Here is a 10,994-nt window from a genome sequence, read left to right as displayed (position 1 = left end):
TCCCTGGCTGCTCGGACAATTTCTCTGTATTCCTCCCAGGCTACCTGTCCTTGCTTCCACCCTCTGTAGGCTTCCTTTTTGTGTCTGAGTTTGTCCAGGAGCTCCCTGTTCATCCATGCAGGCCTCCTGGCGTTTTTGCCTGACTTCCTCTTTGTTGGGATGCATCGCTCCTGAGCTTGGAGGAGGTGATCCTTGAATATTAGCCAGCTTTCTTGGGCCCCTCTTCCCTCCAGGGCTTTGTCCCACGGCACTCTGCCAAGCAGATCCCTGAAGAGGCCAAAGTTTGCTCTCCTGAAGCCCAGGGTAGTGAGCTTGCTGTGCACCCTCCTTGGTGTCCTAAGGATCTTGAACTCCACCATTTTGTGGTCACTGCAGCCCAGGCTGCCCTTGAGCTTCTCATTCCCCACCACCCCCTCCTTGTTGGTGAGAACAAGGTCCAGCATAGCACCTCTCCTCGTTGGCTCCTCTACCACTTGGAGAAGGAAGTTATCATCGACGCATTCCAGGAACCTCCCGGATTGCTTATGCCCTGCCGTGTTGTCCCTCCAACAGAAGTCGGGGTGGTTGAAGTCCCCCATGAGGACCAGGGCTTGTGAGCGTGAGGCTGCTCCTATCTGTCTATAGAAGGCCTCATCCGCTCGGTCTTCCTGGTCAGGTGGCCTGTAGCAGACCCCCACCGTAATGTCACCTGTCCCTGTCTTCCCTTTAATTCTGGCCCATAAGCTGTCGGTCGGCTCCTCATCCAGCTCTATGCACTCCAGCTGGTCATTGATTTGCTTATACAGTACCTAGTATGAGGAGATACTGTTCCAGCCATGCATCTGGCTGATGCTGTCACTGTGTGAATAGTAAGGAAATTAATAAATACAGTAAGAAAAAAATCAGGTATGCTCTTGGATATAAAGCTTTACTGCTTTTTGCTACTAAATAATACCAAGGTAAAGTGGTGTTACTAAATTTCAATGAAATTTGGAGTTCCTCTTTGGAAGAAAATTTCAACTGCTATTTTCTCTTTGAATCCAAGCAAAACATTGATAATTTCAACAAATCTGGCTATAATATTAAAATATAAAAATTCAAGATCTACTTCGTTTAGGAACATACTTCATCTTTTATTCTCTCATGACACTTGTACCAGCTTACACAACATAGTGTCCATTACCATGGGCATGCCATTCTTTTATCTGTTATAAAGCATAATAACCTTCTTCTGTTATTAAATTCATTAAAATGTGCAGTTTAGCATTTTTAAACATCATGTTTTCTATATCAAATTATTTTCTGACTGTTGTAATGAAACTGTTTAGCACTGTGACACTGATTAAGGAAAAAACCTAATCTTTCAGTGTACTAATTAGAGGAACAGCTGCATTACTGTGAAACCATTTTTTCCTTGATATTGAAAACAGCTGCTCCTATTCAGCTCTTACATTATGTCATAACATGGTGTGTTATGTCCTACTGTACCTATCACTGAGGTTTTAACTAACACTTTTCATATCACATTTATGGCAGACGATTGCACACAGTCATTTACAGTGGTTCTGTTGTTAAACTTTGGTAACCTGCTGACATTTGAGCACTGATTTATAAAGCTGAGGACTTGGCCTTTTCTTTTTGTATGCAATAACCTCATTATTACTCCTTTAAATCACCCAGAGAAAAAGGTAATTGAAGGAACACATTTGCGATATAGTAGCATTCTTTATGTTGAGTTTTTAAATTATTTGATTTTGCACAAAACTATATCCTCTTTGCACTTATTCATAATTAATGACAGTTGATTGCTCTTTTTTTATGCCAAGGTGATTTTGAACAGCACATTGGTTCAAAAAGTTTCAGCAGAGAACTTTTATAAACACTCTTGCGTCACCAATGACAAGATCACTGTATAATTCTAATACATTGTCTTACAAGCTGTCCCTTGATGTCTCCACTATAGTCTAAACACTGTCTGCTTTGATTGCTTCTATTTACAAATGGTCTCCACTGTTCCGAAGTTTAAATACATTCTACATGTCCAGATTTAATTTATTCCAATAAATGAAACTTTTCAATAAAAGCTGCCCTTTGAGTTATAAACATACCAGGATAATCCAAAGTCAAATGAAGTTTTATGTGTGTGTTTCTTAGCACAGAACATCATCCATCAAACACAGCGTAAGCTTGCAAGCCCATGGGGCAGTGGATCACGATCCCTGGGAGATATGAAGGCCTGGCAGAGTAATTAGCCTCCCTTAGCAGGAGGGCTCAGAGGTCCTTCCTGCAAGAGATTTGCAGCCGTCCTGTATAAGGGAGAAGCGTGCAAACACCCAGGAGAGTTCGGAGTGGTTTGATTGCTGAGCAGCTGCCGGGTGACTGATAGCCAACCCTCAAGTCCCGAGCAGCACCACCAACCCCACTCCTGCTCCACCTCCCCTGCCCAAGTGCCTTTTTCCCCAGCTTTTGTTACTCCCATGCTGCAGGAGCCCTAATTCTTTGGTCCAGACCTAGGTGGTATTTTTTTAATATTGCTGCTTGATCATGGTAGAAATTTGAATGACTGAGGTTTTTTTTATCTACTGCATGCCTAGCAGGTCGGATCTAGCCAGGTCTAGCCCATGCCCTTTGCAGGGTGGGGCTGGAAAAATTGCATTAGGAATAAAATGGTTTGAGGATAATTCTCTGAGTGAAGTGTTTTGTGTTGCCTGGATAAAATAGCCTCAAAGGGAGCTTATTAGGACAATCTTTCAGTTTTCTAACAGTAAGGATGGCTAAAAGCTAGAGCAGATTGCGGAAAATATAGATTTTCTGTGAAGTAAAGGCTTTCAAATATGATTAAATAAACATCTACCAGTAATGCTTTCAGGACAGGTGGCCCTGGCTTGGGTTAGTGATGGACTGAATAGATGTGTCACATGCTTTCTTTGACATTTTTCCACTTTTTAATGCCAATTTTGACACTTAAATGAATTCCAGTGGGTCATGTTTTGAAATTTTTTAGTAAAATAAAAAAAAAATACACCTGAGTTTCCCTGGCTGTGCTGATACTTTCTTGAAGTTGACTTGCAGGACATTAGCGCAAGGGTACGTTTACATTAGAAGTAGCAAAATTTTCCAAGTCTTCAACACTTCCAAAAAGTAAGTCAACAAATGTAGCCAGTATTATTAGTTTTTCAATAGGAACAATTAAGAACTTGTCTATGCAATAGAAAAAATGCAACAGCCAAACTTACTTGATGGTTTGCAAGGTAGTTATGAGCTTTTGGTTGAAACACCTTAGTGAAGTAAAGAGCTATTTGCTATGACATAACTTCAAATGTCATTGAATTCAATGGTTCAAATTTATGGACTTTGCCTTTCCTTGAGTGACCCATACCATGATCTAACTATAAAGATTTAATGGTCAAATACTTGCAACTGCTGTCACAGTAATGTGGCACCTTATTGCATGTTGCAGTGCTGTTGACATCTCCATGATTTCTTAGTGGACCATCACAAATATCGTTATACAAAGAACTTTGAAAGAATTTTAAAAATTTTATCATTTTTCCTGATGCACTTACACAGTGAATCATTGCTGATGGCTTCATCTGGATTGTATTTCTAGGTGACTGTTTTACTCTCTTGTTTGCTTGGGATATAATATCACATAGTGTGACTTTATATGTGACAAATTATACGTAGAGGTGTATGAATTCAGAGGATTTTGAACTCACTACTTTTCTACTTGCATGTTTCAGTTACTGAGCTCTAGATAATAATGAAAACAACATTGAAAATACTTTTTTAGCTTATGTGAAGTGAAAGACTTGTCCTTTCCACAGTTTTCAAAAAAGCAATCCCTTTGAATATCAGATGTCAGCTGCTGCACAGCCCATTACACTGTGTACTGCTGTACACGAATGTAAGTGGGGATGGCACACAAAGCCAGCCATGCACTAAACCAGAGATGTTCAAAAGAGACAGGGTGTGCTGGGAATTGCATCTTCAGCACTTGTCCAATACTCTTTTCCTCTCCTCCAAGTAAAAAATTATTTTACCTTTATGAAATCATTGCAATTAATTCCTATGCTAACTGTTTCATCTAAGGGAATTGTGCTCTCTGCTCCTTAGTGCACCCCTACAAAGACCAGAGGCTATGCATAGTCCTCTACCAACCTTTTCAGCTAAAGAAGAAATTCTTTCTCTTTTGTTTCACAGTCCACACATACATGCTTTTCAGGGACAACATAATTAAACATATGTTGCTTATTGTTATCTCTGGGTAAGGGAGAGGCCTAATAGCTGTTAACGAAAAACAACGTGATTTTTTTCCCTTGTGCATACTGTCATTGCTTTTCTGGTCTGTCAATCAGACTTGTCCTTAGGAGAATTTTTTGCCTATAGCTTTTCCAAAAATACAGAGAAATCAATTAATATTGCTAATATAACAACACTTTGCCAATTCCATTAAGTTTTTTAATCAGAAAAAGGTTGATAAAATTTGGGGGAAAATATCCCAAGCTAATAATTTCAAAGTTTTACTAAATGAAATGCATTAATCTTTTTTAAAATTTAATATTAAACAATCTCAAACTTTTTAGAAGCCCATGACAAGTGGAGGTTAAATTTCACAAGAAAACCTTTAGTTTTACTTTTTAGTTCAAAAGGTTTTAAAATGCTTTTGTTAAAGCCAATCCAAAATGATTTCCCCTGATTTTTCAGAACTGGTAGCTAAACAAAAAAATCAGTTCATACTGTTCCTAGGTTATTTGAGGAGCTCTTTGTTGTTATTCTTATGCTTCCAGTTTCATTCTCCTGTTTTGAGTAGCAGTTAATTATTTTATCAAAAATCGAAACAGACCTTAGCAACATGAAAGTAATAAAGAAATTCAATGGATTGCATTCACTCAACAGGGTAAAATTTCTGAAGCCTAAAAAGTTCCTGCACTGGAGAGTGAAAGGCCACTAATAAACTATTGTCCTTGAGAGCAACACTGAAAATAAAGAGGAAAAGAACACTTTCCTTGCTGTGAAGTGGTGTTTCATTTTCTCTCTCCTGTATATACTGCAGCAGACACATGCAAAAAAAAAAAAACCAAACCACCAAGAAGCGCTCCTTAACAAGTTAACAAGATCTTTGAAGAAGAAAACATACATCTTTCATTATGATCCTGTGTGATAAACCTTTACTTCTATTCTTCTTCAAGGGCTTGTCAGTGATACTTGAAGTCCAATAAAAGTAAAGACTTGCTGTTGGAGTTTAAAAGGAAAAGAAAGAGCTGGTGTCAGTTGTATCACCTCACTGTCAAGGTTTACATCCTTTTCTGTAAATATTGTAATATTTAGCTAAAGTCTAGTCACGTGGGGTCTTTTTCCCCCATAAATCTAGTGTGTAAAGATTATCTTTACTTTGTAAAATTAGTAATTCATTCTTAATGAAGGTACTGCTTTGCTTGGCACACAGCCTAGGACAAGGACTAGGAAATGACTTTGAATGTGCATAAGTGACATTCCACATTTTGCAAACTTATTACATCCTTCTTGATCTATTGCCTTTTGTCATCTGGGGTCTCATCCTGAAGCCCCTACTAAGGGAATATTCCCTCTGACTTAAAAGCTAAGCAAAGCTTTTATGAATAAATCACCTGAGTTTTTGGTGTCATTGATCACTGAACCAAACTTCCCAATCATTGCGGACCTTTTGGTAACAGGAGTGTGGTACCAAGCTTTGCTGTTTAGCATCGCTACCGCTGCATTTTCCAAGCCCTGCTCCTATTTTTTTCTGTGTCTTTGCTAATTCCTTTTATCATTTCACTGCTTGGCTTTTCTAGATTAAGTAAATTTACAGCAACTGGTTTAAACTCTATATTTAAATATTTAAACCATTTGTCCAACCCAGGATTTTCCTCTTATTATAAAAATTAGAATCAGAAAAAAAGAATTTTGGAAGGTAAAGAGAAAATGAAATAATTTAAGGGATATTTTACATTTATTGAAGCAGCTTAAACAAATGCAGCATCTTGCTGTTACTGACATAAATGGTTTATATATTTTAAAGTAGGAGTGAGATTCTTGTGGGTGTAATCGAGAGCCTGTGAGCCCAGGCAGCTTTCCCATTCAAAGCAGCTGAGGAGGTCATCCTCAATTCTTAAGTAACATGAAATACTATTAGTGCCTGATGGAAAAAACAAAGGGGATAATCAGATGTTGGATTGTAGAAATGGGTAGAAAAGTCCAATAAGATTTTATGAAAGCTGTGCTGAGATTTCTTCAGATGTATTAACAGCAAAAACAAATCGTTTCATTGTGTTATTATTGTAGGAACTATCACATATCCTTCTTTAGCTGTTACGTTACAATTATTTGAAGGCAAGAATGAAGAGCTGCAAATTAACAAACTTTAATTATTGTTTTTAAATCTCAAGACTTTTTCCTTTCTTGTCTGAGAGACATCACAAATTTTAGAGAAGCTGACAGATAATTTTCTCTACACTCTAAAATCAAAGCAGCTTGCATATTAAATATTTCAAAAAAGCAAGTGATATATAGCAGTTTTTGTAATGTTGCCCCTATTGACAGTAACTTTCAAATTTACAGTTTAACAGATTATTGTTTTCTCTCCTTGATTCATTCTAACTTCTCCCAAAAGATTCGTCCTTATTTCTCTGAGGATGGATGTGTGTGTACTTGGGGTTGAGATGAAGAGCCCAACATCAAAGTTCAGCACGTGACCATGCCACAGCCTTTTTTATATGAACTTGGACAAGTCTTCCTGCGCCTCGGCTCTGTGTCTGTGAAAGAGGCTGGTGATAATTTTTCTTCCACATGTTTTATCTCTTTCATTCAGTCCACAAAATCGAGTGTCAGTATATGTCCCATTAAGAAGCAGAGCACCTAGCACAGGAGAGCCTAAATTGCTGTTCACTCTTTCAAAAGCAGTAATGCAAAGAGATTCAGCATTAGATTAATAAATGTAATGTGTCCCAAAATGAGGGAAATAATTTCAACAGTAAGCATGTTTATTTTCCTTGGGAAACTTTACAGGGACATTCAGAGTCACTGATGAGCAATACAAGCAACGCTAAAAGACCAATAAAATACATGAAAGTCAACACAGACAGATGCCAGCAGGTCATCTTAGATGGTTTTGTTTAAATTAAAAAGAAATATGAAACAATTTAAAACCAGCCTTTCTGCTAGATAATTCTTTAGAAAATTGATTAGTAATCTCACAGGCTACCCTTTTCTTTGCCTTAGTAATTTACAACTCGTATCATCCATCTACCACCAAAGCATATAAGATCAGCAGCTACTACAAATCAGTAGCTAGATAAGATCACAGCGTACTTGCTCATTTTTTAAAAAATGCACAAAAGTTGACTAATTCGAGGTTCTGGGGTAGTGATGGCATCAAGGACAGACTGCACAAGGACTGAGATGCTTTTCAAAGGTACGACATCCTTGCACAGTGATGTCCTAGAGGCTGAGAATCTCAATACAGACTACTTATATTTTAAAAATTACCCAGTTCCAGTTACAAGAAAAAAAAAAAAAAAGTAATAGAGGAAATTTCCACTGTGAAATGTGAGCAAGCAGGTGTAAACAGTTACGGAAGTGCAGGCTTCAGTTTCTCTGAAATGAGATTCCTGAGGGCTTAATCCTGACCTTTCCTGTTTAAACATATACTATCCTGACCATATTTATAAATATATATTTATGGCATATATATTCATGCTGTTTATGTACTCAGAGAATGATCTTGCAGTCTCAGAGACTGATCATCTGGCAGTGTTATCATTCTTTTTCCTAGCCAAAAAAAACCAACTGAGCTGTCAGAGTACAGAAGTTAGCAGTTATAAAAGATCAATACCTTTTTTAAAAACTAATTGCTAATAAAAAGTAAGATGTATCCACTTCCTGGCATATAATTTAAATACTCTTAATTCTTGAGTATGCAGAGTGATAGACTTCTCAGCTCATCGTAATATTAAGCCCTATTCTGCAGCACTGCCTACCCAGAATTTGCACAAGATGGGGCTGAGATGTAGCTGCATGCTGACATGTTCTCAGCTAAGTCCTAATCTTAAGTTTTGCTGAACAACCTCCTGCAGCCTTCAATTACCACTGCAGAACTTTGAAATTGGATCGGTGATGGCTTTTCTGACGAGGAGAACACGATGTGATTTTTATTGTACACAGCCAGCTATAGAGTGCCAGGTTATACTGTAATATAAGTTAACATAAAAATAAGTTTTAATACTTATTTTTAATCATAACTTTGCAGTAAGGAATAGCGATCAATAAAGTAGTCTCTTTTGTTTGAGTTCCACAAGAGACAATGACCGCTAACCCTCCAGGGACCATTTCACTAAAAGAAAAAAAGAAGAAAAAAGAAGTGGAAACCTATGATTCCTCCTTGAAAAGGGGATGCAATGCGTTTTGTCACTGCTCAGCAAATTCACCTAATTTTTTAGGTAACGTAAGTCCTATCATCATCTTTTAGTTTCTGTCAGGAGCAGAATGGTTTAAGCAGTCTTTTCAAATGAGGCCCTTTCTTGTTTGCTTGTGATGTGTCTGTGGATAGGTCTTGATTTACATCTGCATGTGTCATTTGTCATGTTCGTTCGATGAAGACCACTCGGTGCCACAATTCAGGCCATTGCGGCAACTCATCTGCATTACACATACACTCCTCAGAGTTTCCTTTTTTCATCTGATTGGACATTTTCCACATTATTGTCAGTGTTGTATGAATTCAGCCAGTTACAGACTGTAGAAGAAGGTGGGCAGCAGAGTCACGAAGTGGAGGGGTGGTGGGAGATGCTCCCTCTCCAGCTGTGCACCCTTTCTCAAGGGTCTGGAAATGCACTTGCAATTACCCAGTAATTATCCATACTTGCTTCTTTCACAACGAAGGCAGATGTTGCTACTAATCCGTGGAGAAAAATCCATTTATTTCTAAGATTTTTTAAATGGTTTGCTGCATTGCAACCTGTAATGCTAGAGATCTGCGAGGGGGGGCAAGGTCACCGAGGATCACATGGATCACACTTCACTGTAGTGACTTTACACCTAAAATAGGAAACACTCTTTGAAAATTAGTAGTGGCTTTTTTTGTTCCTAGTTATTAATCACCTGATCTATATTTTAAGGAACTGGAGTGAATTACTGGAATATAGGAAGGAAAAACTCTGCTTTAGATGTGTTGAGCAGGTGAACTTTGTTTAAAAGAAAGAAGAAAGAAATAAAATCCTCTGCACTGCATTGCCATCACACAGTGGTATTTGTCCACTATGTCATTAATCATTAGTAATAAATATTAACATACTACAGAAAGTACCATAAGCCAAACACTGCATTTTCCCTTAAAGCTCTACTTAGGCTTGTGAGGTTAGAAGACTTTTATTAGGGGACATTACACGACAGTCAGCTTTTCCTCACCCTTCTACCTTAAGCCAAAACTCTGCATGGATTTCAGTTTCCTTTTTGCTTGTCTCCTCTTTGGATGGCCGTTGCTGAGCTTTAGGACTTAATGTCATATAAAGCATGAGCCGGAGTTTACCTGGGAAATATTTAATAAGAAATAGGCCTATAGTACAATTATAAAGCTATCATAATACTATATACTCTTACCAAGCTTGGAAAGATCTCTTTCAGAATGAATTTTAAAAGGCTTCATATATTAATGTTGCATATTAATGTTGTAATTTCTGGAAGAAGTTTTTTAAGGATTCTCAGACATCTTTCTTACTCTTTTCTATATGCATTGTTCTAAATGCATAATATGATTTTCATTAAAAGAGTAGACTTTTCTTCTCCAAACTAAACTCGTCATGTTCAGCTTATCAGGATTTTCACCTGTATTTCTGGAGCAGGTAGAGCTATATTCTAAATGCTGTGTGTCCCATAGGGACAACCAAAAGAGCCTAAATAGGCAGTGATTTCTTAACTTATGCCAGCAGCTATGTTTGTTATCATCCTTTGAAGTGACAGTTGTTCATCATGCATTCTTTGTCTCTGTTTCACAGATTTAACTCAAAACTGTCTTTTGCCTCCGTTAAATGGATGGCTAGAAAATCAACATCATAAAAAATGCATCTGTGATAAAATTATTTCAAGAACATGCCACCCAAATGAGCAGATTCTTTGTCAGTAAACGAGCAGAACTGTAGGCAGTATAGACATCTCCAGAAAAACTACTTTGGATTTATATTGCCATCAGTCTTGCACAAAGAGACTAAGGCATAATTAGAGTTAAAAAAAACCACCCCACACTTAAACTTTCAAATTAGTGTGCAATTGGAATAAAAATTATGATTAAGATTGCTAGAGAAAGATATCTTTTCCAAAGAAAATAGCATTACTGTTACAATACCCCAGGTCTGGGGATTTTGTTTTTTTAATACTGAACATCACTCATCGCATTCAAAAGACTTTTTCTTAGGCCAAGATAATACTGGAAGATGCAGCTCAATAGCACAAGGATGAAAAAAAATTATGTTTTTGCTAGGATAAGCAAAGGTTTTTTTTCCTTTTTAATTTTTCCTTTTTCACAAGAGAGACTAGAAAATTGATCCAAATGAAAGTTTCATGTTTCATGTAAGACTACATCAGACATCAGCTTTTCCAAAGGTTAATAAATCAAGGGCTACCTAAAATAAAAGCAAGCAAACAAACAAATAAAAACTCTGTTGGACAAGCTTACTTCACAGGAAATATAATAAACATGTGAAAACTGATATACTACAAGCAAAATAAAGATTAATATTTTATTCATGGATTCATCAATGGTTTCAAGAGACTACCAGCACAGTCAGATTTTTTATGCCACATTAATATTTTATTGGTTTTTATGGAAGGGAAAAAAATGAACAGCAAGGATAAAATGATACAAATAACATTTAAAAGACAAAGGAAGAAGAGGGATTTAGAATTAATAAGTCTGAACAGAAATGAGAGGGAAATGGTCAAAATACACTGGGCAGTGTGTCACATGCACCCAGGGTCTTCACACAGAGCTCACAAGGCTT

Source organism: Pygoscelis adeliae, unplaced genomic scaffold (assembly GCF_000699105.1).
Source record: "Pygoscelis adeliae isolate BGI_AS28 unplaced genomic scaffold, ASM69910v1 Scaffold220, whole genome shotgun sequence".
NCBI classification, from domain to species: domain Eukaryota; kingdom Metazoa; phylum Chordata; class Aves; order Sphenisciformes; family Spheniscidae; genus Pygoscelis; species Pygoscelis adeliae.
Note: the sequence above shows the minus strand (reverse complement) of the source record.